Below are 25,839 nucleotides of genomic sequence, written 5' to 3' on the forward strand. Positions count from 1 at the left end.
TCTTACTATCCTTAAATAATAAAATATTGCTAGTTGGTGCTTTTCACGATCTTTTAAGGTGTTTTATTGTGCAGGTCATGAAACATCCTTAGAAAAACTTAAGGTTTTTGGAATTGATGGCTTTACACGCAACTGGTTTGAATCATTCTTAGCAAACAGAATACAGGAAAACTGGGATGAATAATTCAAGCGGTGTTGGAAAGGTGTAAAGTTTTAGAGTCTGGGAAAAATCTCACAAAGGGAACTACTCCTATTCCTTATATTTGTGAATGACCTTCCACATAACATTCAACAAGCAGGATTAGTAGGTTCATGGGCAATACCAGTGTTATAATAAATACCAGGGCAACAAGAGAAATGGTTAATGATGTTTTAAAACAATTGTTAAATAGTTGTCTGCAAACAGACCATTCCTTTATTTTGAGGAATACTCTATATTCAGTTCTGTACAACAGAGCCATACCGAAAATTACAGTAGCATGTGAAAAGAAACAAGTGAATAGGGTAGAATTCTCCAGATTTATGGGCGTACATGTTAATGAAATTTTGAACTGGAAGAAGGATATTACTGAGCCTCTAAAACTATTCAGCTCCTTTTGCTCTTAGTATAATTGCTAATCTGTGAAACAAACGAATTAATCTCGTGGTATGTTTTGCACATTTTTCACTGAGTAACGTCTCATAGACTAATTTTATGAGGTAATTCAGCACTTACAAAGAAAGTTTCTGATTGTACAAAATCAGTCAGTAAGAACAATATGTGGTGTTCAACTGCAATCGTTTAGATACTTCTTTAACGAGTTGGCCATTTTTACTGCACAATCACAATAAATATATTTAGTAATGAAATTCTTGATAATTAATCCATCACCATTTGAGAAGACTAGTGATATCCGTAACTACAAAACCATAGGAAAATGACTTATTTTCAGTCATCAGTCTCCTGACTGGTATGATGCGGCCAGCCGCGTATTCCTCTCGTGTGCCAAACTTTTCATCTCAGAGTAGCACTTGCAACCTACGTCCTCAGTTATTAACTGGATGTATCTCAATCTCTGACTTCCTCTACAGTTATTACCCTCTACAGCTCGCTCTAGTATCATAGTAGTCGTAACAAATGTCCCATCATTGTGTACCTTCTTATTGCCAGTGTTTTCCACATGTTCCTTTCCTTGCTTATTCTGCGGAGAGCCTAATTCCTTACCTTATCAATTCATATAATATCAACACTCTTCTGTAGCACCACGTGTCAAATGCTTCTATTCTCTTCTGTTCTGGTTTTCCCACAAACCATGTCTCTCTGCCATACAATGTTGTGCTCCAAACGTGTATACTCAGAAATTTCTCCCTCATATTAAGACCCATGTTTGATTCTACTAGACTTCTCTTCCTCAGGAATATCCTTTTCGCCAGTAATAGTGTACTTTTTATGTCCTCCTTGCTCCGGTCGCAATGGGTTATTTTGCTGCCTAGGTACTAAAATTCTTCGATTTACTCTCCGTCGATATTCTGTACTCATTAGACTGTTCATTCCATTCAACAGATCCTGTAATTCTTTGTCACATTCACTGCGTATAGCAATGTCTTCAGCGAATCTTAACATTGACATCGTTTCACCTTCAATTCAGTCCCACTTTTGAATCATTCATTTATTTCCGTCATTGCTTTTTCGACGTACAGACTGATCAGCAGGAGCGAAAGACAACGTCCCTGTCTTACATGTTTTATAATCCACTCACATTGTTCTTCGTCTTCCACTCTTCTTTGTTCCCTGTTGGTTCTTGTACGTATTGTATACTGCCCGTCTTTCGCTTTGGCTTACCCCTATTTTTCTCAAAATATCTAACATTTTGTACCATTTTACATTGTCTAACGCATTTTCCAGGTCGACGAATGTTAATTTTTCTTCATTTTCGCTTCCATTATCAACCACAGCGTTAATAACTGCCTCTCTGGTGCCTTTACCTTTCCTAAAGCCAAACCGCACGTCATCTAACACGACTTTCTTTTCTATTCTTCTATACATTAATCTTGTCAGAAACTTGGATGCATAAGCTGTTAGGCTGACAAGTGCGATAATTCTCGCACTTGTCGACTCTTTCTACCTTCGGAATTACGTGAATGATGTTTTTATGAAAGTCTGATGACATATCGTCAGTGTCATACATTCTAAACGCCAACGTGAGCCACTATGTTCAATGATTTTAGAAATTCCTTTGGAATGTTTTCTAGCCCATGCGCATTGTTTGATTTTGAGTCCTTCAAAGCTTTTCTAAACTTTGATTCTAATAATGGAGTCCTTATCTCTCCCTTTACCGACTCCTAGCTTTCCTTCTATCACCTCATCGGACAAGTCATAACCCTCATGCCTTCAGTGTACTCTTTCCAACCATCCGCTGTCTCCTCCGCATTTAAGAGTGGAATTCTCACTGCACTCTTAACGTTACTACCCTTGCTTTTAATTTCACCGTAAGTTATTTTGACTTTTCTATATGCTGAGTCAGTCTTTCCCACAATCATTTCTTTTTCGATTTCTTCACATTTTGCATGTAACCATTTCGTCTTAGCTTCCATGCACGTCCTATTTATTTCATTTCTGTGACTTGTATTTCTATATTCCCGATTTTCCATGATTATTTTTGTACCTCCTTCTGCCGTCAATCAACTGATGTATCTCTTCTGTTATCCATGGTTTCCTACCAATTACCTTCCTTGTACCTAAGTTTTTCTCACCAACTTCCATGAGAGCTACTGTTAACTTGTCCATTTCTCTTCATCGGAACTGCCTTCTGAGATATTCACTATCGCAGTATCTATAGCCTCAGAGAACCTCTAGCATATCTCTTCATTCCTTAATACTTTTGAATCCTACTTCTTTTCGCACTGATTGTTCCTGATCAGTTGTCTCAAACTTCAGCCTAGTCTTCGTCATTACCAGATTGTGATCTGAGGCTATATCTGCTCCTCGGTATGCCTTACAATCTAATATCTGATTTCGGAATCTCTTCCTGACCATGTGTATAGGTACATAAGGAAAAGCTCCAACAAGCTCCGACAAAAATTTAAAATAAATGATAATAATCATTAGCGCGGCCGCTGTAAGTGTCGAAAAGATGTAATTTGCTAAGCCGGAAGGTGAATGACAAATTATAAAAACCCCATTCAATTTTTTGTCAGTTTTTACATAGACTCTGTCTTTAGTTCTCGTGGCGGGAAGACGTATTTCTTGTAATACAATGTGTTGTCTGAATAATAATCCTAAGAAAATACGAAGTCTGAGAGTTCGTTTTTGTGCAACACCACGAATGTTATCTTTTCTTTTGCGCATTATCCCAGTGTCATGTCAACAAGCTGCCTGCATCAGAAGAGGAAGTCCGATTAAGCATTAATATTATACACACGGTCAAGAAAGAGAAAAACTTATGGAGGAGGAAGACGAATATAACGAAGGATACCAGATTCGACGTAATTTCACGACACCACTGGCTCAAAAGTGAAAGACAATTCATGAAAATCAAATATTTCCGTAGTATAATTAATTTGTTTAATTATATATTTTTATAAATGTATAAATTTGCTCAACTGGCGACCGTGAAAAGACATTGAGAAAGCCATGAAACCAGTTGTGTAAATTATTCAAAATTATTTATGACATTGTATGATATTTTTTTGCATGTACTAATTATTTTCAAATTCTCTTGTGCAACATCATGACTGGGAGAAAAATAACCAGAACAAAAAATTCTTATGGATAAAGTAACCAATTCAAAAGGGAAACAAAAGTGAAACCGTAATTTACGGAAAATTTCGGAAATACTCTGTGTTTCATCGCAGCAAAGGTAGGACCGCTACGCAACCGCTTCCTTAGTTATGCTCCTGCGAAGTAATTAGTCAATCCTTTTCTCAATTTCCCTTCCTAAATGTATTGTAATGAATTTTTCAGAAATTTTTCGTAATGTTTAGCGAGAGAAATGTTTGAAGTTTTTGTGTCATAACATTTCATGCGTCACAAAAGTAGCTATTTAACCCCTGAGAACACGTAAATTGTATGTTTAAATTTCCAATAATAATATATTTCACTTTTCAATTTTTGAAAATTTTAATTTTATTATTCAAGCAAAATTGCACAAATATCAGTTTCCATTATTGCTGACAATGGCGAAAACGCAGTGAGCCAAGATGGAGTAAAATTGCAAGACAGCACATCTGAAGTACCAGCAGCGCTATGTGGTCCACTCTTAGACGTATTAAGTAGTTCAGTGATGAACATAACCGAAGTAACAAGTGCTAGTGCGCTTTCACAGAGTTCTACATTGATACATTGATTACAATAGATGAAACTACATCTCGTATCTCCGCGAGCAACATTCTGCTCGCACAGGAAAACATAGAAAGCGAAGATAACATGATTTTTGACGACACGTTACCGTCACATATCACACGAAATCCAAATGTCAATTTACAAAGTACAGTTGTTAACAACCAAAGTATATTAGATAGCAACCAAAACAGCGCACTTGCAGCTATACTTAAAAAACTCGATAGCTTGAGCACAGAAGTAAAAAATACAAACACCAGTAACACCCATTCGGTGCAGACATATATACAAAAATTGGCAGTTTGTCGCAAAACCTTATCATAGTCACACAAGACATGAACAACATAAAACAAGAGCAAAAACAAGTATTAAAAGGTTTTCAGGATACAGTCACACAACAGATCAGTGATTTGACTAAAAATTTTCACGAGAAAATGAATGTAAAATTTAAATACATGGAAAAACAGCTAAAGCAAGATGTACTTTCCGAAGTAAACAATGACATTACAGAAATAAATCAGAAACTAGACACTCTTAAGGAGGAGAATGATACAGCAGAGCAACAAATAAAAGCGATTAAAGACACACACACAAACTTGAAAGCTACACATACATATTTAACTTCCACGGTAAAGAACATTTCTGCCCTAGTGAACAAACTGCATAACGATTACGAAAATATACCAATAGCTATTGTTGAACTCACTTTAAAAGTAGCATCATTTGAAATCGGAACAGTCTGCGCACAAAAAGGAAAGACACAGAACTAGTGAAAATTTATCTGACATAGTTTGAAAAGCTGAAGCATAACTCGAATGGTCAGTACAAAAAGCCAGACGCGAACATACAGGAACGCTGGTACTCGCTACCACAAGGATACATCAACCGTGGTAATGGATACGGGAATGGAAATGGCAGGAACAAGAGATTTAAACAAGAGTTTCTGTATAACAGGAACGATTACCATCCACAAGCTAATTTCAATGCCTCCTCTCAAAACTATGCTACGCGTGTAAATAAAAACAGCCGTACCAAAGGCCGACGAGCGGCAACAACAATAGTATGCCACTTGCCGTACCGCAGCCAACCTTTGAGCAGCAAAATCACAATACGGTAACATTCCACAACAGTCATGTGAACACACGAGAAAGCAAGTCGCGAACTGGAAACGATACACACTGGGGAAACAATCACACAGTACAATTGACAGAACTTGTTCCATGCACATAAGTAGATCAGACTACACCACAGGAAAACCCGAATCGGTCGTAGTTGAACCCCGTGCTGTAGACCATATAAACGATGGTGGCAAATCAGATTTTCAAACATGTTTTGTACAATTCGATGAGTAAGGAGACATAAAAGACTATCTGTACCAACATAAACTAGGACCGAGGAAAAATACACTAGAAGAAAAGGTGCAAGCAGTAGTCAGGGTGAAAATTTTTGGTACAGACACACAGTTAATACTTGATACAGGGTCCACGACTAATTTAATGTTTGAAGCATTTTTCACTGAATTAAAAAGACGGAATAAATTTCCTGTTCTGCCAGTACAAAATAGCAAAGTACAAACCGCTACCGGCGGCAAAACCAAGTCAGTAAAACACCAAGATCTTATCACCGTGAACACTGAACAATTTTCTGTGCAGTGTAGACAAACTTATTGTGAACTGCTTGACAGATATGGACACATTTAGAACCTACAAACCTCAAATAGACATAGGTAATAGTAAGTGCCATTTCTTTGTGAAAGACCAAAGATTTTCTATCAGCCGCATTACCACATCGAAGAGGTATGACGCAGTAAACCCAGAACTCCATGTCACTGTACAGTATTCATATCCCACCATGTATTTTTTGAACAAATGTCATAACGAACACGATACCGACACTGAAGTTAACCAGGCATTAGTAGAGCAAAAATTGAACGAATCATATATTCTAGGTGCTACACAACGACAAGAGCTTTGTGACTTACTTTCCAAATATGCAAGTGTTTTTAATAAGAATCCAGGAGTAATCAAATATTATGAACATAAGGTTAATCTCTATCCTCAATAAACATTTTGTGTTATGTCTTACCCTATACCGTGGGCAAAGCGTGAAGCAGTTAAGCAGGAAATCAATAGAATGCTCGTATGGGGAATCATACAACCATCATTTTCTCCATATTGCAGCCCAATACTACCAGTCAGCAAATATGATGGATCAGTACGACTAGTTTTAGACGCTATATGCATAAACAAAATCCTAGTACCACTAAGAACAAAACCAGATAATTTAGATGAACAGTTACTAAAATTTCATAACAGCCTGCTCGACCTTAAAAAATCTTACTGTCAAATAAAATTACATGAGGAAAGTAGAAAGTACACAGCATTTGTCTGCAATGGCAGGAGTTATGAATTTCAAGTTCTACCCTTTGGCTTAAACATTAGCGCAGGCGTATTTATATCAGCTTTGGACAGGATCTTAGGACCAGAATTGCTCAGTAAGGTTACCATTTATGTTGACGATATGTAAATAGCCACATCAACTTGGGCAGAACACATCAGTATAATGGAAAAAGTATTTCAGAGATTTACAGAGTACAATGTAATAGCAAATCTTAAAAAGTCTAACTTTGGTAAAGAACAAGTAAAATTTTTAGGAGATATCGTATCAGAACAGGGAATATTACCAGACGCAAAGAATCTAAATGCAATACGTAACTGCCAACCCCCAAGGAACAAAAAACAATTGGAAACATATCTAGGATTAATCTCTTTTTTTCGAAAATTTATACCACAACAACTTAACCTGTTGAGAAAGAATAAACCTTAGATATGGGATGAGAGATGCCAGGAGGTCTTTACCAAAATTAAAAATGCATTAATATCAGCAAACATTCTGAGTCATCCTGACATGTCTAAGGACTTTTGTTTAAGCGCGACCGCCTCGTCTCAGGGGCTGGGGGCATGTTTGTTCCAGATACAAGAAGAAGACGGAAAAACAGTACCACTCACAATGGAATACCATGCCACAGCAAATTATTCGACGGATAGTACGGCACTCAGTGTGAAAGTGACACTAAAGTGGGAGTGGAAGCGCGAACGACCGTACACAATAATGCGTGGAGCATTAACGGCTCTTGCACAGCCAACAAACATATGTAGTGGGCATGCGCATGGAGACTGGCAATGTTGCCAAAAGGGTAAGTAGCCCCTCTAGCAGCGAGGGTCTCATGTAAATACTTAAAGAACTATCATTCCGTATGTAAGTTATGTATTTCCTGTAAGATATTGTGTAAGCAAGATAAGCTGGCATCTCCAGCCCAAAATACATAGAAAAATATGCCGACAAGTAAAGGTCATTGTACCCCTTTCGGCAAAATTTAAATTTAAGCCATACGAGTGTATACAAAACATTGTGCGCCTCCATTGAACGTCACTGCACAGTGTGGGGGCAATTTTATAGGTACGTAAGGAAAAGCCCCAACAAGCTACGACAAAAATTTAAAACCAATGATAATAATCATTAGCGCGGCCGCTGCGTGCGTCGAAAAGATGTAAGTTGCTACGCCGGAAGGTGTATGAAACGAGAAGAACCTCATTCAATTTTTTTGTCAATTATTATATAGACTCTGTCTTTAGCTCTCGTGGCGAGAAGACGTATTTCTTGTAATACAATGTGTTGTCTGAATAATAATCCTACGAAAATATGAAGTCTGAGAGTTCGTTTTTGTGTAAATCCACGAAGTTTTCTTTTCTTCCGCGCATTATCCCAATGTCATGTCAACAAGCTGCCTGCATGAGAAGAGGAAGTCCGATTAAGCATTAATATTAGACACATAGTCAAGAAAGAGAAATACCTATTGCGGAAGAAGACGAATATCCACGGATACCAGATTCGACCTAAGTTCACGACACCACTGGCTCACAAGTGAAAGACAATTTATTCACTGCAAAATTCATAAAAATCAAATATGCCCATAGTATAATTAATTTGTTTAATTATATATTTGTATAATGACGTAATCTAACTGAAGTCTTTCTGTATCTCCAGGCCTTTTCCAAGTATACCTCCACCTCTTGTGATTCTTGAATAGAACATTTGTTATTACAGTTTGAAATTTATTGCAGAACTCAGTCTTTCTCCTTTTTCATTCCTACTACCAAGCCCACATTTCCCCCCAACACCTTCTTCTACTTCTTCCCCTATTCCAGTTACTCATGACTATTAGATTTTCATCTCGCTTTATGTACTGAATTACCTTTTTAAAATTCTTATATATTTTTCTATCTCTTAATCGTCTTCTTGCACCTTAGGCACAAGTACCTGCACTATTGTTGTCGGTCTTGATTTGCTGTCGATTCTGATGAGACAAAGGTATCGCTGAACTGATGGCAGTAAATCACTCTGTGTCCTACCTTCCTATTCGTAACGAATACTAATCCTGTTCAACCATTTTCTACTGCTGGTGATATTATCCTATACCCATCTGACCAGAAATCCTTGCCTTTTTTACATTTCACCTCACTGACATTCGGGAGGACGACGGTTCAATCCCGTCTCCAGCCATCCTGATTTAGGTTTTCCGTGATTTCCCTAAATCGTTTCAGGCAAATGCCGGGATGGTTCCTTTGAAAGGGCACGGCCGATTTCCTTCCCCATCCTTCCCTAACCCGAGCTTGCGCTCCGTCTCTAATGACCTCGTTGTCGACGGGACGTTAAACAACACTAACCTAACCTAACTAACCTAACCTCACTGACGCCCACTACAGTCAGACTGAGCCTTAACATTTCATTTTTCAGATTTTTCTAGCTTCCCAACCATGTTCAAACTTTCGAAATTTCACGACCCGACTCACGGAAAGATATCTTTTCCTTGGTCATTCAGTCTTTTCCTTGATCGTTCAATCTTTTTCTGATAATCACCTCCCCCGCTGGAGCCCCCTCCCGGAGATTCGCATAGCTAACTAGTCCAGAATCTTTTGCTAATGGTCAGATAATCATGACACTTTTTTTTCAGTTACAGGCCACATGGCCTATGGATGTTGTGTGTCTTCAATGCAGTGGTTTCCACTGCTTTCTGCATCCTCTTGTCGTTGATCATTGCTGATACCTCCGCCTTTTAGGTCCAGTTCCCCACCCCGAGGGTAAGAGCGTGCATTATACCTCTGTCCACTCCACCGCGCTCCATAAGGCCGTTGGCAGAATGACTGTGACTTCTTACACCGGAAGTCTTTAGCCGCCTTTAATGATGAGCCCGAGGAGGTTTTGATCACGAATGAAATACTCTGCACCTAGACCACGGGTCTATCCGTTGATAAATCTGTAAGTGGCTCAGAAAGAATGTCATTGAGCAGGAAAAATTTTTTTTTGTAATCTCCAAGACTGAGAAACTGGCAGGTGGCAAAGCAAGTTTTAAATCTAACTTAATATCATTTCCTCTGGGACAAGTCTTTTTATACCATGGAGGAGTTTCTATCTAAAAACTGGTAGCCTGTTCGAAAAGCACCCAACTTTTAAGTGTAGTTGCCTGAGTAGAACTAAAAAATAATATGTTCATTAACGTTAAAACTAATAATGTTTACATGTCCTGTAAACTAACGAGAAGCACACCATTTCGAGAAAAGAATCATTCAAATAATGTATGGAAGATGTAACAAACTAAATAACAAACTGACACATAATCGCCGATTCTATACATATTTCCTAGCCTTGCCAAGAATGACTTTTTCTATTTCCTTAAATACCGTCTGCGTTTCGACTGGAATATAGTCCCAATACATATCTATGTCCAGTAATCTATTTCTAGGTGCTAATGTGGAGCAAAGCAAGGTATTATACTAATAACCAAATTCTATAGTTGTAAACAAACAATACGACTATGTATGCGGGTGGGGGCTGTTGTATAAGGAGAATCGAATTTGATAGCTCGTGTGTAATTTATTAAAGTTTTGCTATTCTGAGATTATTGGCTATTCTCCATATTTTTAACGTACGTATTAAGATACACTGGTGTCCAAAATTAAAGCAACAAACGGAAATTTTGTCAGGTTGCGTCTATTTTGCAGCAAAACTGTACAAACAGGCGACTGAAGTAGAAGCAATGTAAAGAATACAAATCGTAAACAACTGCAACATGCATAACGGTTGACAAAAACGTCCTTTTTGCAACTTGCACAAGCATTCCAACAACTGGTTAATGTGCTCAGTATGGGGTGTTATCAGCTCTGGCAGCAATACAGGTCTGATAACGACGGGGCATTATGTCAATGATATCATGAGTCTCATGTTGAGGCAATAACGCCCATTCTTCCTGCAGAGCTGCTCCCAGTCTTGGAGAGTCGTTGGTGGATGAATACCCTAGTGCATCCCAGACATCGTCTATGGCATTAAAATTCGGGAGAGTGAGCAGGCCTACGCCATGGTTCAATATCTTCCGGTTCCAAGAAAACATCAAATACTCGTGGTCTATGAGGTCAAGCATTATCGTCCATCAATACGTAGTGTGGGTCCACGGCAACTCGTAACACCGCAGACGGGGTCCCAAGATCTCGTCACGATACCTGACGGGGGTCAAACCTTGACGATTTACCCATACAAATTCATGAAGAGGATTTCGAGTGGTAAGCATGATTCCTGCCCACACCATTAAGCATCCTCCTCGATGTCAGTCTCTTTCCATTGTTTGGGTTCCGGAATCGTGTTCCACGTTCCCTCCAGATGCAAATCCATCGACAATCATTCTGCAGACTAAATCTGGAATCATCTGTGAAAAGAATATTGGTCCACTGTTCGACCGTCCAGGTTCCTTGCATGAAGACGCGTCAGAGGTAGGTTACTCTGGAGAAGCCTTCTGCACACCATTTGCCCCGATGCAACACACCCAGTGGATGCTGCGACCTCACATGCCAGTTGCCGTGCAGAACTAAGGCGGTACTGTCGTGACCTCGTAAGTAGGCTGTTTACGTTTTTATGTTGGTAACGTCACGTAGCGCTCTGTATGAAAATCACTGGCTGTGCTGTGTGCAGTCTGTGGCTGATTTTCATTGTTGGAATATTTGCTATTGTAGTGTTGGGCAGTTGGATGTGAACAGCGCGTAGCGTTGCGCAGTTGGATGTGAGCCGCCAGCAGTGGTGGATGTGGGAAGAGAGTTGGCAGAGTTTTGAGAGCGGACGATCTGGACGTGTGTCCGTCAGAAAAACGAAATTTGTAAGACTGGATATATATATATATATATATATATATATATATATATATATATACTCCTGGAAATGGAAAAAAGAACACATTGACACCGGTGTGTCAGACCCACCATACTTGCTCCGGACACTGCGAGAGGGCTGTACAAGCAATGATCACACGCACGGCACAGCGGACACACCAGGAACCGCGGTGTTGGCCGTCGAATGGCGCTAGCTGCGCAGCATTTGTGCACCGCCGCCGTCAGTGTCAGCCAGTTTGCCGTGGCATACGGAGCTCCATCTCAGTCTTTAACACTGGTAGCATGCCGCGACAGCGTGGACGTGAACCGTATGTGCAGTTGACGGACTTTGAGCGAGGGCGTATAGTGGGCATGCGGGAGGCCGGGTGGACGTACCGCCGAATTGCTCAACACGTGGGGCGTGAGGTCTCCACAGTACATCGATGTTGTCGCCAGTGGTCGGCGGAAGGTGCACGTGCCCGTCGACCTGGGACCGGACCGCAGCGACGCATGGATGCACGCCAAGACCGTAGGATCCTACGCAGTGCCGTAGGGGACCACACCGCCACTTCCCAGCAAATTAGGGACACTGTTGCTCCTGGGGTATCGGCGAGAACCATTCGCAACCGTCTCCATGAAGCTGGGCTACGGTCCCGCACACCGTTAGGCCGTCTTCCGCTCACGCCCCAACATCGTGCAGCCCGCCTCCAGTGGTGTCGCGACAGGCGTGAATGGAGGGACGAATGGAGACGTGTCGTCTTCAGCGATGAGAGTCGCTTCTGCCTTGGTGCCAATGATGGTCGTATGCGTGTTTGGCGCCGTGCAGGTGAGCGCCACGATCAGGACTGCATACGACCGAGGCACACAGGGCCAACACCCGGCGTCATGGTGTGGTGAGCGATCTCCTACACTGGCCGTACACCACTGGTGATCGTCGAGGGGACACTGAATAGTGCACGGTACATCCAAACCGTCATCGAACCCATCGTTCTGCCATTCCTAGACCGGCAAGGGAACTTGCTGTTCCAACAGGACAATGCACGTCCGCATGTATCCCGTGCCACCCAACGTGCTCTAGAAGGTGTAAGTCAACTACCCTGGCCAGCAAGATCTCCGGATATGTCCCCCATTGAGCATGTTTGGGACTGGATGAAGCGTCGTCTCACGCGGTCTGCACGTCCAGCACGAACGCTGGTCCAACTGAGGCGCCAGGTGGAAATGGCATGGCAAGCCGTTCCACAGGACTACATCCAGCATCTCTACGATCGTCTCCATGGGAGAATAGCAGCCTGCATTGCTGCGAAAGGTGGATATACACTGTACTAGTGCCGACATTGTGCATGCTCTGTTGCCTGTGTCTATGTGCCTGTGGTTCTGTCAGTGTGATCATGTGATGTATCTGACCCCAGGAATGTGTCAATAAAGTTTCCCCTTCCTGGGACAATGAATTTACGGTGTTGTTATTTCAATTTCCAGGAGTGTATATATATATATATAGCGCTCGCTGTATTTCAGTAGTTCGAGTAACGAAGATTTTTTTGAGGTAAGTGATTCATGAAAGGTATAGGTTAATGCTAGTCACGGCCATTCTTTTGTAGAGATTATTGAAAGTCAGATTACGTTGCGCTAAAAATATTGTGTGTCAGTTTAGTGATGATCAGAATAAGTAAAGAGAGAAATGTCTGAGTACGTTCAGTTTTGCTCAGCTGTTTGAACATCAAATAAGGTAGAGGTTTACCAGCACAGTCATTTATAATTTTCCAAAGGGGACGTTTCATAACCTTACAGCCAAACAACGGTCATCTCTTCTTAAGTCACACGCGGTCGGCCCTACCCTGGTCTTCGTGATACAGTTACAGTCTCTATAAATTGTCGCCGCATCTGAGAAACAACAGAACGATTCACATAAAGCCACTGGGCCACATCATTTTGCGACAGTCCTGCTTCCTTCCCTTCTACGGCCCTCCAACTCAGAGAGTCTCGTATGCATTTTCTCTGTGCCATGCTGTACCGCCAGTGAATGTGCCCGCAGCGATTGTGGATGTGGGGCTACCTCGCAAACACTATCACGTATCATGGGTGCCCTGACGTCATCGTTGGCATGGTTCTTCGTTGACCAGAAAGCCATCTTCCGTGCAGAACACGGTCTTACGGATGTCTGGTTCATAGTTTGTACCATTATAACACGAATTAGACGCAGGACGGGGAAATAGCGGTTTGTTGCTTTAATTTTGGGCACCAGCGTGGGAAAAAGCGGTTCGTTGCTTTAATTTTGAACACCAGCGCATATCGATTAAACTAATATCGAAATGGACTAGCCGGCCGTGGTGGCTGTGCGGTTCTAGGCACTTCAGTCCGGAACCACGTGACTGCTACGGTCGCAGGTTCGAATCCTGCCTCGGGCATGGATGTGTGTGATGTCCTTAGGGTAGTTAGGTTTAAGTAGTTCTAAGTTCTAGGGGACTGATGACCTCAGATGTTGAGTCCCTTAGTGCTCAGAGCCATTTGAACCATTTTGAACTGGACTATTTTGGAATCACTGTAGCGAAAGAGCACTTAAAATTCCACTTAAAATCATTTTATTTTTAACATTTTATTACTCAGTTTGGTCTTCGTTTTTTTTTATAGGTAACAGGATTGCACAACAAATCGTGGGAACAAATGTCTGGACATGTCTTCAAGGATGACATGTGATACAACGATCGCAATTTACCAAAGTATACACAAACAAAAAGCATATTTAATGATCCCATCATTGTGATCAGTCTGTCACAACGACAAAACTAATGGGGGGGGGGGGGGGGGGCGGCAGAGCTGCCAGCTTACATACGACAATATTTTTAACGATTTATCAATAGAGTTATGCTGGAACCGAAAAGCACAACTAAAACCCCCAAATGCTCTTGGATAGAAGAAGAACTGTGGGAAGGAAAGTAGCTAACAGTTAAAGCCATAAAACAGGTACTATTTTACAGGAAGGAATTAGATACGTATTGGAACTGGAGAACATACCTTGTTTGGACCAGTAAAAGTACTGGCTGGAGATGGAATTAGAGGATTCTACTGTTGATTTAATTTAAATGTTAAAATTAAGCGCAATGTTATTAAATTATACCAAACAGAGAAAGTGTCGTTTCCTGAGCATAACTGTACAAGCAGAAATTAAAGAAGATTTTGAACGAGCATATTTGTTTTCTTATTCAGTAGCCTGTCAAAAAAGCTACGAAGCTTCCTTGTTACGATGAACTATGTGTGTATCTTTTGGATGGGGACGAGTCGGTAGTGGGTAACGATATAAACACCAAGGTATTACAGTATATGGATGTCAAACTTTTCCAGCATTGCACCTACATATTCGCAAAGACTTGTCTATAATGAAGGAGTTTCACAACTGTTTGTCCACTCCTCATCCACAGGAAATGAGAGATGGGTGTACAATGACAAGCCCACGCACCAAACAAAATACGTCTCCATGATGGACAGTGGATCCCTCATTGTTCTTGTTTACCACACAGTAATATTATCGCGATCCTATGACAAATAGAGCTCTTTTATTAATCCACCCTGGTAGGTGTCTTTGACCGGCGTGCAAATACTCGGAAAATAAACATCTCGAATATTATTGCATGCAGGATTACATCTCACATCATTACATGGTGGTGTTATTGTGTTGGTTTAGCGACATCGTGTGTGTCGAAGTTTCTCCACCATTACTTACATTCTTGGTAGTAAGAGATGTGTAATAACAGCGTAATGCGGTTAATATAGACTGATTTATCCTCTGCTCAATTCTTGCCCAGACGAATCCTCTGGATTTGAGACTTGCTGGCTGTGGACTTTTACTTTTGGCTCTGTCTGAGAGGCATCTAGCTCGGGCAGACACTGGTACGTGCGGGACGCACACAGCGATGGCAGCCAGCACCAATGGCATTTCGTTCTGGGTACCCTATATGAAAAATCACAAGGAGACGACTACGCACAGCTCTTCTCAACGGATTTTTATTTGTTTCAAATAAAGTGCTTGTCTATCCTATTCATGTCATATGCCTGTGGTGTTTGTTGTTTACAGTGTAGATTTAGTGATATGTTGTGAGTGTAGAGAAGCAGATTATTTCATGGTTGTTTACGAGTATATTATAATCCTATAGTTTCAGACTCTTATAAGGCATCCACATTATCAAATAATACAGATAAAAAAGCAGGGATAAGACTTGATATGAATTTGCCACAGTTTACTAATTGTTTAGTCCCGTAATTAAATGTGTGTCTTTGGAAGGCTGAAAGAGAACTGACAAATTGCAGGTAACAGTGGACGAATGTATAGTCTGACAGTGCGCTTGTAGGATGTACCAGCAGGTGTGTATTTCTTGTTAAATAATGCAGTAAAGAAATGGTTTAATGCAGGATATCGGCATATTTGTTAAAATAATCATCTCTCTCCATCTGAACAGGCCTCAGGAGTCCTACTGGTAAGGCTGGCCGCCGTGTCATCCACAGCCGACGGGCATCACAGGATGCAGATACGGAGGGGCATGTGTTCAGCATACCGCTCTCCCAGCCGTTGTCAATTTTCGTGACCAGAGCAGCTACTTCTCAGTCTAGTAACTCCGCAATTGGTCTCACAAGGGCCCTGATTGCCGACAGCACTTGGCAGACTCGGACTGTGGCCCATCTACGCCAGATAGTGCTTAACTTTGGTGATTTTTTTAGAACCGCTGTTACCACTTTGTTAAAGACTGCTGGTTAGTTACAACAATGATCTGTAGTGATATATACGATATAGTCATATTTACTTACATCTTAGAACGGAAGCGTATGTATTTGGGGGAAAATCGAACAGAAAATGTAAGTAGCGAGAGGAGGTGGAGTGCTTATGCCATTATTTTTAACAAACTATGATGTCAGACATCAGTAACGCAAGGGATATGTTTCCCCATAGCAATAATTTGTTGTTTATTAGAGCAGGTATTTGTGGAAAAATCGGCTAAATCTGTGAACAGCTATTGGTGGTGAAATGTTTACAAAGATTCCCATTACTTTGTTGCTGATTGTTTTACTTAAGATACAAGACTTGGCTGTCGTCTGTTTGGTCCACTATTTATGGTAACATGGCAACAACGTTTTAGTTGCATAGCACCCTGTCACACACAATTTGCTGAGAAGAGTGGATGGACTAACTTTTTCGACATTTTTCAGAATATGCCGTGACATCACTAAATTATAGTAATTCAGTCACACACTGTGATATGAAAAGTCTTTTACCTCACAGATCATGGTACTATTTGCAGCCGTTTTTTTAAGTACGATGACTCTGATGGTAATAATCTTCTCACTATTGCGAACAGACCTTGAATAATGAAGCCCACACATTTGCTCTAGTGATAAAAGGGGGAGGGGGAGCTTGATTCTGATTGGCCTAGAGAGGAGGAGGAAGAGGGGGAAGAGGGATCACGAATGTGCCTCATATAAATAATTTAGGTGCGGACTGACACCATCCCTTTAAATCCCTCTTCTTGTCCTTTTAAATCCCGTCCTCTTCTTTTATCTTGAGATAACTGCACCTTTAAATCTAGAACCAGCTGTGCTCGTCTGCTTACGAATTTACCTTAAATTTCAGAGATGTATCATTTGGAATATCTGCTGTTTGTCAGTTATTTTCTTGCCTTAAGTTTGAGAAATATTCCATTGGGAATATCTGTAAATTTTTGCTGCTATTCGTCTGTTGTTTTCTTATATGTATAGTATCCTTCAGGTTATTAGTGGGGAATACTTGTTACCCCAAACGCCCGCATCTCGTGGTCGTGCGGTAGCGTTCTCGCTTCCCACGCCCGGGTTCCCGGGTTCGATTCCCGGCGGGGACAGGGATTTTCTCTGCCTCGTGATGGCTGGGTATTGTGTGCTGTCCTTAGGTTAGTTAGGTTTAAGTAGTTCTAAGTTCTAGGGGACTGATGACCGTAGATGTTAAGTCCCATAGTGCTCAGAGCCATTTGTTACCCCAAACGATAATTTGACTCGCAAAACATGTATAGTATTAGTGCTATTGCATTAGTGCTTATTTGCATTATCGTCACAGGATAATAAATTACCCTGATCAGATGTACTTTTAGTGAAGGTTACACTGGTCACATAGGTAAAGTGTCTCAACATGAATCGTTAGTGTTGCGAAACAACAAATTAGAAAACAGCTGAGTGGGGTAAAAGCAGAGTAGTGGCACCACCATTTAGGAGAGGGAAAGTTAGTTTTGTGCGATATTCGGAGCACGAGTTACAGCCAGGTGCAGGCTGGATTGCAGTAAGTTACACATACCAGCAGTTGCGAAGGCAAATAGAGGCCACTGGGGCATAGAACTGCCAGAGAGGGCGCACGCAGCAGTTTCCATGGCGCAAATCACAAGCACAAGGGGACCACTGGCCAACCTAAGTGTTACGCGTATGTAACACGAACCGTCGTGCTTGGTAAAGCAGAGGTGCACAGTGAGTATAAATTGGTGCTGTTATCTAATGAGATTCATTCAAGTGTGGCAGCTCTTCTGCACGGCGGTGCGTATCACACCACCGGCTACACACAGCAACAGATGGGGCACCAGTGTCCCAGTCCATGGAGGGTCGTTGGTTCAACCCTCTGAGGCTGACGCGGGGTCCATAACCAGCCAGGGCGGGCCACTCCTCGACTCGCTAACGCGGGCAGTCGTCTCGGCTCTCGACACACGCCGGAGACTTCTGAGGCGAGGGCCGCAGATGCGGACGCCAGATGGCGGGCGCTCGTTCGTCACTGTGATCTCAGCCACGCCGGCAAGAAGAGGGACGCAGCTGGCTGCCTGCGGCTCACACCGATTGGCTGTGAGTCGGCAGGGATGCAGACCTCCGAATCAACCGTGGCATCCTGACAACAATGCACTCTGCTGGCGTACAAGGCCAGCATGACACAGTGTTGTGTTGCACAGGCTGCTGGGATGCTCCCTCAGCATTCTGGGGCCTGTGATGCAGACCGCGCTGAACGGAGCACTGTAGTGGATACAAATGAATCATTTGAAAAGTTCTCGCCTAGTTTTAATACGGCAATTCCTGGCACCCATCCACTACATTTGGTGTCTTCACGCCACATTTGGCGTCTGATACCACAACATTTGGTATCAGAATCGCAGACATCGTCTGTCCAGTACGACGTTCTAGCCCACTGCCTGCAGTACAGTCACAAGATGTGGCGAGTGCTGTCAACATTGTTCTTTCGAGTGTTGGACGTTTTCTTTCTTCTTTGTTGTGTTTTGAGCATGAAGCGTCAAAAGGCACATTGTAGATGTTTTGTGTGGGCAAAGTATTTCTTGTTGTCAGAGTAAGTTTTAGTATGTTTAGGGAGTAACATTGTTTTGTGGTGTTTAATTACTTTTGTGTTAATTTGAGTATGATGTTACTGACTATGATGGTACTGAGGTGTAAGGAATCAGATTATATTTGCAGTTTAATGTTTTGGTTTCTGGGATTTTATAAGTTGAAATGGGACTAACTGGGGACGAAAGCAACACAATGGCTGAGTCAAGGACGCAAGGTGGGTCGGAACCAGAAGTGGTGCGGATTTTGATGGGAAAAGTAGCACAATTGATAGCAGACAACACACAGTTGAGAAATGAGTTAACATCGAGGAGTGAATGGGAAACCACATCTAATCAGTCGTTGTTGCTTAGGGAACAGGGGATTGATCCAGCTGCCGCAGGTTTGATTATTCTGTTTTCTGGCAAGGTATCTGAGGATGTGTGTTCATTTGTGGTGGACTTGGAAATATCCGCTGTGATGAATAGTTGGTCTCACGAACAGTTGTGACATGTAGCCAAGATTAGATTAATGGGTGAAGCAAAAACATACGTGAGGTGTTCTGAGACCTTAAGAAAGGCAGGACAGTTTAAGCAGTTAAATGAAAGGTTTTTACAAAGTTACAAGAAACAGAATAGCGCTCGGTACTTTATGGAGAGGTTAAGTACAATGACAAAGAGACAGGGGGATGTGGTGGAAAAACTGCAGACAGGATAGGGGAAATTAATGAGTGTACTTACGAGTTGGGTCAGAAGCGAATAGTGTCCTGTTGCAGGAGGTCGAGCAAAGGGAACTTGATATATTTTTGAGGTGGTTACCGTCTCATATGTCATGGAAAGTGCGTGAGGGGACTCCGAAAGATTTGTATTCGGCCAGTCAGATGGCAATTCAATGTGAGGAAATAGACGTGGCAACAGGGCATGTGAGAGGCAAATGGTGTTTTCAGTGGGTATAAAATGTTATAACTGTGGTTGTATGGAACATGTGCAGAGGCAATGTACGCAGACACTGAGGAATAGAGGAAGGGGTGGAAATCAGCAGCATGGAGGATGGAGAAGTGGAGATAGGAGAGGTTCAAAAATGGCTCTGAGCACTATGGGACTTAACATCTGAGGTCATCAGTCCCCTAGAACTTAAAACTACTTAAACCTAACTAACCTAAGGACATCACACACATCCATGCCTGAGGCAGGACTGAAATCCTAGAACGTCTCGGCCACACCAGCCGGCAGATTGGAGAGGTGAACATGCGTTAAACGGCAGAGGGGGTCCAATACCCACCTAACGGAGCTCCTGTTTAATTTTAATGCTACGAATACGTATGCAGAGGTGGAACGTTCAGTGGTAAGATCTGTAGGAACTAAAAAGTTTAAGATTTTGTTGGACACAGGGGCGCAGGTGTCAGTGGCTACTAAGAATATAATGGGACAAAAGAAGTTAGACCCACCACATTATAGGTTTCGTGGAGTGGGGGATAAGGAGGTCACGCCTTTGGGGTCAGTGACAGTTGACTTTCGCATAGGGGAAGTCCGATTTAATGCATTCATGGAGGTGGTACCATGGGTAAGCCAGAGCTACGACATGATCCTAGGAATAGATTTCTTACATCAACGTCATGCCAAAATTGACCTTGGGTAACGATCTGTGGAACTTGTTGGAATGTTATTTCAGCTAGGGGAAACTGCTGTCAATGCAGAGCTGTCGTGAGGGGCGTTCAAAGTAATGAACAAACCAATTGAACCACGAACATTAGCATAAAGGCTTAATTCGCAAGAGTGTGTGTCTAGTGGCACTGGGAAGTCTCTTTGGGTAAGTGTGGAGTCGAATCTACCTGTATGTACAGTATGTGTTATTGAACCATTGGAGGATAATGGGTTGTTTTGTGAAACGTAGTGTTGTACGCATACACTAGGGGAACGACAGGCGAGTAGTTCCCATGAACGTGGATAATTTTAGCGCTGTAAACACGAATTTGAGGAAAGGAGTTTTAGTGGCAAATTTGGATGTGCCAGATGACAAAGACTGGTGTTCGAGAGGTAGGCGAAGCTATCAACCACCAACTGCCAATAGAACTGCATTGCGTGAAAAAATTAATCATGTGAAAGGAGAAGAAAGAGAGCATATGGAAGAATTATTATGGGAATTAAAGGAGTTGTTTTTTTCGACAAGGGCCATTGCCAGCAACTCCATTAACTCAACACAGGATACCAACAGGGAATGAAGCACCTGTTTACCATAAACCATACAGAATACCGAGGTATTTGCAGCCAGTTGTGGAGGATTTCATCTGTCAGCAGCTTGCAGACGGTATTATGGAGCATAGTAATAGTTTCTGGGGAGTGGGCATTGCCGTTGTGCCTAAAAATTCTATGGATGGAACTAAGAAATACAGGTTCTGTTGTGACTAAAGATACCTCAATAATAAGACAGTAACGGACGCATACCCCATTCCAAACATATCGGAGACTTTGGATCACTTAGGACAGTGCCAGTACTTTTCTACGATGGATTTGAAAAGTGGTTATCATAAGTTAGAGGTGGCTCCAGAGGATTGTCCAAAAACTGTTTTCTCTACACCTGGAGGCCATTACCAGTACATAAGAATGCCATTCGCATTGAAAAACACTCGGGCAATGTTTCAGAGGTTGCTAGACAGTGTCTTGAGGGATTTAAAAACACAGCAGTGTCTTGTCTATTTCGATGACATAGTGTTTTCAAGTAGTATGGAGCAACATAGACAGCGGAAAAGGGAAGTGTAGCGTCTGACGTATGTGGAGTGTTGTTGTAGGAGAAATCAAATGCAGTTCTGGAGAAATAAATGTGTCGGAGTAAATTTTGCGTCAAAGCCTTAAGAAATATGTGTTGAATGATGTCAGAGTCGTACGATTTCTTGTATAAATTTTTAGTTATTGACAGTTCTGGGTCAGGAAAGTCGTGATTATTGCACCAGTTCATGTAATGTAAATTGAAGTATGAAAGTAGTCACACAATCGGTGCTGAGTTTTGATCAAAAATAGTGAGTGTTGGAGAAAAATCTGTGAAGCTACAAATATGGGACACAAGCACAGTGCAGTTATTCTTAGCCAGGGCGAAAGGAATAGACTGTCCAAGGGACATCATGGATCCTAAATTGAGCTTGCAACGGGTCGGGATACATTGGATCTTCTCCACCTACGAGAATTTGGTAGTAGTAGCAAGTTGTTTTGAACAGGGAGTATATGCAGAAGCGAAATGTATAGAGCTCGGGGGGAGCAGAATTTTAATCAGTTAACATAATGTCACTTAATTGAATGTTATGCAGCCACAACTGTACTGGCCAGAAACCACTTTAGAGTTTTTGCCAAGGCAGAATCTGACCTTGTTAAACTCTGCAGCCGGGTCTGTTGAGATCCCTAAACCAGTTCATTTTAGAGTAAGAGGGGCGGATATCAGCCGAACAACTTGTTCAACATGTCGCTCAGTATAGGGAAAGGCAAAAGCAAACAACAATCATTTTGAGCACCTCTGTACCAAGTGTCATCGCAGCCTTAACTTTGGTATGTGTTGTTTTCTTTCGGATCAGGTGGAGAGTTAATTCCAAGAGGGAACCAAGGAAATCACAGTGGATTGGATACCAAGGGCATGAGACGAGTAGGTAAGGGGTTGGTCGAGCAGTGGTCGTCCAGTAAGGAATTTTTACCTTTTGTTTCATGTAATGGTTTTAACAGGGCACTAGATCACATTTCTCTAGTAGTAAGGAAATGTGGCATAGGTGCCGACCCAAACAAGGTAAGAGTTAGTTAAAGGACGACTTGGTGACCAGGTCTTTCTAAAGAGGGGAATAATGTAGCGGCACCACTATTTAGGATAGGGAAAGTTAGTTTTGCGCGATATCCAGAGCACGAGTTACAGCCAGGTGCAGGCTGGATTGCAGTAAGTTATGCATACCTTCAGTTGCGAAGGCAAATAGAGACCACAGAGGCATAGAATTGCCAGAGAGGGCACACACAGTAGTTTCCATGGCGCAAGTCACAGGCAGAAGGGGGCCCCTGTACAACTTAAGTGTTACACGTACGTGATGCAAACCAGCACACTTGGCAAAACAGAGGTGCACAGTGAGTATAAACAGGTCCTGTTTTCTAACATGATTCATTCAAGTGTGGCAGCTCTCCTGGACTGCGGCGTGTATCACACCATCGGCTACACGCAGCAGCAGATGAGGTGCCAGCATCCCAGTCCATGGTGGGTTGTTGATTCGACCCTCTCAGGCTGATGCAGGGTCTGAAACCAGCCAGGGTGGGCCACTCCTCAGTTCGCTACTGCGGGCAGTCGTCTTGGCTCCCGATACATGCCAGAGACTTCCGAGTTGAGGGCCGCAGATGCGGACGCCGGATAGCAGGCACTCATTCGTCACTGCAATCTCAGCCACGCCAGTGAGAAGAGGGATGCAGCTGGCCACCTGTTGCTCACACCGAGCAGTGCTGAGTCGGCACGAATGCAGACCGCCGAGTCAACCGCGGCATCCTGACGACGACGCACTCCGCTGATGTACAAGGCTGGCACAACACAGCATTGTGTTGCACAGCCTGCTAGGGTGCTCCCTCAGCATTGCAGGGCCTGTGACACAGACCGAGGTGAACGGAGCACTGTAGCAGAAACAAATAAATAATTTCGAAAATTCTTGCCTAGTTTTAATGCTGCAACTCTTGGCTCCCATCCACTATATTTGGTGTCTTCACGCCACATTTGGCGATTGATGCCATTACAGCAGAATGATCCTGTTTCTCCACAACAAAATGTGACATTCATAGTTTAGGAGTTTATCATCAACTACTACGTCTCGTTGCACTAAATCCTAACAAACCAACATGCTACCTCATGTCCTAATTCGAACCACAGTACTATTGCTTTACCTTAATGTGATCATTTGGCAGACATACTGCAGGCGAGAGCCGTTTAGCGATATGGTCACTTAGTGACAGTCCCATAACCTTCTCTCATACACAATAAAATGAGGTATAAAAGACAGAAGATTTCGCTACACAAATATTCCCAATGCTTCTTTTATTTGATGTTAAGGAACAGAGAAGCTTTTTTACCAGTTCACAGAAGTTTTAAAAATTACAGTATTTTGGTAGGTCTTTGATCCATTATATCTTCATTATTTATATGAAGACTGAAAGACGTCATAATCAGTTATGAAGACACACTATCAATACAGTGTTCGACAAATTCAATTAGCATGATTGAAATACAGAGGAGCAGGTAGATAACCAGTTTTTGTTACTGAAGAACCACTTCAGATCTAAGAAAATAATGGGAAAAGGTTATCAGTAGAAGTCCCACTGGTAAGAACCCAAAATACGAAAAAATTATTTAAAAAGCATTTAAAAACTAAGACAGGACAATGTATCATAACTCCTAATACAACTGCTGTCATAAAGTAAATTTTGGGGTGTAATCAAGAAGGGTGCATTGCAAACAGCAAATCTTCACAATGCTCAAAATGAGCCCAATGTAGTAACAATGCAGTAGAGTGCCACCATAGGACTGACTGCTATGTGTGCCTGTGAGCATCCAGTGTGAGTTTCCAAACTCAACAAACAGGGAGTGCGCAGAGCTGGGCACAGCTACATTCTAGGCACATTAGGAGAAAATCTGCTTCCAGCTAAATAGTACAGAAAAAAATAATGAAAGGCAGAATTTTTAAAATTAGGAAACTACATAAGCGCTTTTTTACATGTCATAATAAACTCATCTGAAATTATAGAAAAAGAAAAAATTACTCAGGAAAGGGTAAAACATAGAGAGGCAGGTACTCTGTAGTTTTGGGAGTAAAAATGTATAATCGCGGGCATTGTTAAAATCCAGAAGTAGAACTAACTACAGACAGCATGGTTTATAAATTATATAACGCAGTCACAATTTTAGCAAGTTGTACTTGGTGAAGAAAATTACACAGGAGGAAGTAAGAAAATAAATGTACATGTTCTTTATACGAAGAAGTAAAAACACACGACAACAGATGCTTTTACAGTCCAAAAGTTAACTTCTTCAGCGACTAAGATCTTTCTGCTGAAGCTGTGATTTCAGCGCGCCTATAGTGCCCCAAAACTTCCACCCATTCCAAGATCACACAGGTACCAACAAGTCTCTCACTGCTCGCTCTATATTCCATATAAACACCCAACCCAACTACCAACAAAACCGAGTAAACTTTATTTGGTCTCTAGACCTGAGAATGGTAATTTCGTAGGATATAAATAGTGCCGCTCAATTAAATTATTCTAAAAACTCCTATGTAGTACATCTTTTCTCAGCACGGAATTCACGCTTTCATTTTATCCGAGACTTTTCTCCAACCCTATAACACCATACAAACTTCCCCATGTGTCCTGTACTATACAGATAATGTCCGTCGCCTGTCCAGAGGCTGTGTTAAAATCAGCGACCAAAAGAAAATTGTCTCGTGCAACACTCCCACCAAACACATCTTTACTCTCTTCCTCAAAACATGAACAGCTGAACAGCTGTATCATCATATATATACAGCCTCATCGCCCCATTCCTTGTGATGTACTCAACCAGATGGACTGTACCTTTCCCATGCATGTTATTAGACTAAACATATACAGCATTTTCCTGCAGAACCCCCGTGTTGGCATCTCTTTATGACTCCCTACACAGTGTCATAGTCCCTGTACTACAACACACCCATCCTGAAAATAATACAATTCCAGACATCACCATAGCATGTCCCTAGCCTCCGTGAATGTGTCACCTCAGAAGTCCTGGTTCTAACTGGCAGCATACCTACCTTACTCACCACCCCTTACTCACCACCCCATGTATCCCATCCATCGAAAACGTTTCAAAGATTACTCTCACATCAAGTAAAATACCAATTGGAAACCATAAATATCCTACATCCTCATGATATTCCTCATGCAGCTTCCTTCCTTTAGTAGGCCTTATTAGACGGCAAATCCACCCATATCCCTACCAAGTCCATTTACTCTAACCGCCTAACCCATCCTC

This window comes from Schistocerca cancellata, chromosome 3 (assembly GCF_023864275.1).
Source record: "Schistocerca cancellata isolate TAMUIC-IGC-003103 chromosome 3, iqSchCanc2.1, whole genome shotgun sequence".
Lineage (NCBI taxonomy): Eukaryota > Metazoa > Arthropoda > Insecta > Orthoptera > Acrididae > Schistocerca > Schistocerca cancellata.